Below are 4,771 nucleotides of genomic sequence, written 5' to 3' on the forward strand. Positions count from 1 at the left end.
CTCTATTTTTCCTGTCTCTAAAATCAATAAGTATCTAAATAGACATATTTCCAAAGAAGACATACAGATGGTCAACAGGTACATGAAAAGTAATAATTAGGGGACTGCAAATCAAAATGACAGTGAGATATGCCCTCATACTTGTTAAAATGGCTATTATCAAAAAGACAGGAAATAACAAGTGCTGGCAAAGATGTGGGGAAAAGAGAACCCTTTGCACTGTTGGTGGAATAAAAATTGATGCAATAACTATGGAAAATAGTATGAACATTTTCCAAAAAATTAAAAGTTGAACTACTACATGATCCACAAATTAAACGTTGGGCTATATATCCAGAAGAAATGAAATCATTATCTTAAAATGATATCAGCACCCCTATATTTATTGCAGCATTATTTACAACAGTCAAATATGGAAACAGCCTAAATGTGCATGAGGCACACATGCACACATACACAATAGAATATTATTCAGCCATGAAAAAGAACGATATCTTGACATTTGCTACCACATGGATGGACCTTGAGGACATTATGCTAAGTGAAATAAGTCTGACAGAAAACAACAAATATCATATTATCTCACTTATATGTGGAATCTATACCCCCCAAGAAATAATAAAACATTGAATATCGAACTCAAAGATACAGAAAACAGATAAGTAGTTGCTAGAGGTGGGGGTTGGGATGAATGAAATGGATGAAGAGGGTCAAAAGATGCAAACTTTTAGTTATAAAATAATTGTCATGGGGATATAACATACAGTATAGTGATGATGGTTAATAATACTATTTTGTATATTTGAAAGTTGTTAAGAGAGTAGATCTTGCCTGGTCAGCATGGCTCAGTAGTTGAGCATCAACCTATGAACCAGGAGATTCTGAGTCAGGTCATATATATGCCAGGGTTATAGGCTTGATCCCCTGTGTGGTGCATGCAGAAGGCAGCCAATCAATGATTCTCTCTCATCATTGATGTTTCTATCTCTCTTTCCCGCTTCCCTTCCCTCTGAAATCAATAAAAAAAAAAAACTTTAAAAAGAGTAGATTTAAAAAGTTTTCATCACAAGAGAAAAAATTATTATGTGTGCTAATGGATATTAACTACAATTATTTCTCAATGTATACATATATTGAATCTTTATTTTGTACACTGAAACTCAAATAACATTATATGTCAATTATATCTAAAAGAGTGACAATTTTAAAAATGAAGCAGGATACAAATATATAATGTTTAATGACAAAGAAGTAATAAATGCATAAAATTTGTAATGAAATATTTCATCCTCTGAGCACTCAGAGTGGTCTGAGCTCAAAGGTGATGTGAGCGTGCTTTAACTACAGCTATGCACAACAGAATCTGTACTCCGTTCCTCTTGACTACGATTTTAATTCCCTCATGTCTAAGCTAATTCCAGCACTCCAAGGCTGAGGCTTGCCATCGGTACACTATATATGAAGTGCTGATGAGATGGAAATTCTCCAGGTTGCTTTTGAGTCTCGCTCTGCCTCAGTGTGGACCTGTCTAAAATGTCTAAGAGCTGAGAATCATTTTGGAATGATCCCAACCTCCAGAGTCTAAAAGCGTAGCTGGGAATTCCTTTCCAAGAATCCTGTGGGTTGTTTGGGCACTTTGGTTTATAATCCTAGCTGGACCCCATCTGACGTTCTGAAGCCTATAAAAGACAAATGAATGGTCAGTGTAAATAAGCCAAACTTGAGAAACTTCAGACCTTGCTGCACAGAATGTTTCTGTTAATCTGCCTTGTCTATACTGGTTTAGCTCCTTCTGGCTCGAACTTCTTTCCTGTTGTAATTCCTCTGCGAAGAAGAAACTTTCCTTTCAGCCTGCAGAGGATCTTTCTCTCTGAAGGCCGGGATGCATTGTGCTGTATTAAAATTAAATTGTTTGGATATGCTTTGTGTCTGAATACTGATAGAAGCATGAAGTAGACTGCATTATCCTTAATCAAAGGTTACTTTTATTTGTAGATTTTAAGGGCAACTCAAATTTTTATTTGACAAGCTCCAATCGTGCTAGCTGGCATACCTGCACAGTTTTATTGTATCTGGGATCAGGCATAAATCAAGTGATTTCTCACAGACAAATAAAAGCGGTGGAGTAATATAGTTCCTGGAATTTAGCACTTCACGGTCAGGAGGTCACATATGCTAAGTTGCTTATTTATACGCCTCCTAAAGTTTAAGTCTGTGGGCAGGAGAAATAAAGCAATGTGACTGACTATATCCATGAAGAATGTATTGTTCTTTTTCTCCTTGTAGATAAAATTAGGGGTGTTAGAACAGCAGATCAAACAAGATTGTCCGCAGAAACACAGTGTTTGCCATTTCTTGGAAATGTGCTTGTTTTATAATTTTCTTTTTTAGGACAATTGTCAGTTTTGAACAATGAGGTTTATTGAACTATTGTTTAATGCAGAAGACAGTGCACACCAGTGATGGACATGATTGCTGACACCTCCCTGGCTAACCCCACAGTTAGGTGGGGCGGATGTAGCCTGACTGGAGGGGATACCTGTCATTTCCTAGTCCAGGCATGACCAGGAGTCCTCATGCCTTCTCCAGCGCCCTCTCTCTTCTCTCTCTCTCTCTCTGACCCCAAATGGTGATTGTAAAATGGAAATAGCCCTTTGACCCACATTTCACTGTGACATTAGACAAGAGATGGACACTTTTACAACTTTCTACATAAAGAACTGTAAGGAGAACAAAGGTATAAACATAGTTTAATGGAATAACTAATTTATTTATGCAATGCAAATAAACTGAGTTCCTCACACATAACTAACTACTACACATCTTTTTTCTACATTACCTTGTTTTCAGAGTTACTCCACTTAAAATGTCAACGTGTTCTTCAGATTATGATACCAAAGCTCACAAAAGCTTTGATTCGCTCAAGACATAGAGCTAGAAAGGACATGAATCAGGCAGGATTTGAACCCAGACCTCCTAACTAAGCATCTCAACTTTTCTTCTCTGAAAAGTGTCTAAAAAGCCTAAAATAATCATATTCCACTAAATCTCAAGTCATTTTTATCCAAGGGCTCTATTTATCTCCTTAGAAACATATCTCCCTTCAAATACATCTGGGATTTATAGGAGAAGCACTGGCGAATTAATAAAGGAAATCACACCAGCGCCCTACGAAGGTCATGGTAGAAACTGTGCAGAAACAGAAAACACCTACAGCTTTAACATGCAGTTACTTAGTGCATCATTAGAGCCTTGAACACGTGTCCCTTCCTGGTGGCCACGCCAGCTCCCAGCACTAATAAGGAAGGGAAGGAGGTAGAAGGAGGGGCTCCTCCCCACTCGATGTTAAGGAGGGCAGCTGCTTTGCCAGGATCTCCTGAAGGCAAACAGGGGAAATAAGGCTCCTTTTGATTGTCTATGAACAGAACAATGTTGAACTGGCATCGTGCAGTCACGTGTCTCATTTTTGCATTCAGAATATTGTCTTTTCGTAGTCCTTCAGAATATGTTAAGCGTAGTTCACTATATATCACAAATCATGGTTTAAATTTCAAAGCATTAGGTAAAACTGACCTTACACTACATTTGTAGATGTCACTCTCTCAAGCCATTTCAGTGTAGTTTCCATGGGAACTAATGGACATCAAAGGAGAAAGAGAGAGAAAGAAACCGGAAGAACAAATTTTCAGTGTCCACCTCTTCTTTCTTTGGGAAAAACCTAAATGAGCCCATGTTAAATGCTGACGAAATGAGACTCTGCATCTTACTTTCCATGTGAATGCAACTTTTTCTCTTAAAAATCTAATCTCTAGAATTTCACACATGGTTAAGCAAAATTTTTCCAAAGGTTTCTCCAGTAATATTTATAAATTATATTCAGAGCCTCAGAAGGCACATGTACCTATTCAGGAAGAGGGTCACCATTACTACTACTGTTATAAAGTTCTTTTCCTAATTTGTATTACTATATAGATTTACCATTTCCTGGCAATCCACTCTATACCAGGCACTCAAATGGAACCATAAACATTTGCAGCACTATCACATAAGAACACATGTCGAGAACACATGTTCTAGCCTGTCTGATGTGGCTCAGTAATTGAGCATCAACCTGTGAACCAGGAGGTCACAGTTCAATTCCCTGTCAGTGCAAGAGGCAGCTGACCAATGGTTCTCTCTCATCATTTATGTTTCTCTCTCTCTCTCCCTTTCCCTTTCTCTCTGAAATCAATAAAAATTATATCTTTACATTTTTTTGACGATTGTGTTCTATTGGAATATGTATAAGTATCTTTCAGAGTGATGTGAGACAATATAATATGGGTAGCTATTATTAATTTCTTATCACTAAAGAGAAATTACTGAACAGCCCAGTTGAAAGGAGCAAGTTTCAGCTGTTATACCAAAACCCAACACCTCACTTAAAGGCCACCATAATCTTAATCCTGTCTCATGGGACTCACCTGAATTGTAAAATAAATTCCACACTTTAATTTTGGGAGTGTTTGGAGAGAGACAATGACATATTATATCCCCAACAGTAATTGAGCATAATGATATACAATGTATCTCTAACCCATAGATAATTGAGTAGGAAAATAGTTAAAAAGCAAAATTTTTCGCCATTACAGCTGAGAAAAAAATTGACCATGTGACACAAAATGACAGAATAACTTCCAGCTTCAACAAGATATTCTCCAAGCTGGAAGTTATTCTTATATTACCCAAAAGCTAAAAAATAACTTCATTATCATCAATATCATTTCATCCT

The sequence above is a fragment of the Myotis davidii genome, unplaced genomic scaffold (genome assembly GCF_000327345.1).
Source record: "Myotis davidii unplaced genomic scaffold, ASM32734v1 scaffold162, whole genome shotgun sequence".
In the NCBI taxonomy this organism is placed as follows: domain Eukaryota; kingdom Metazoa; phylum Chordata; class Mammalia; order Chiroptera; family Vespertilionidae; genus Myotis; species Myotis davidii.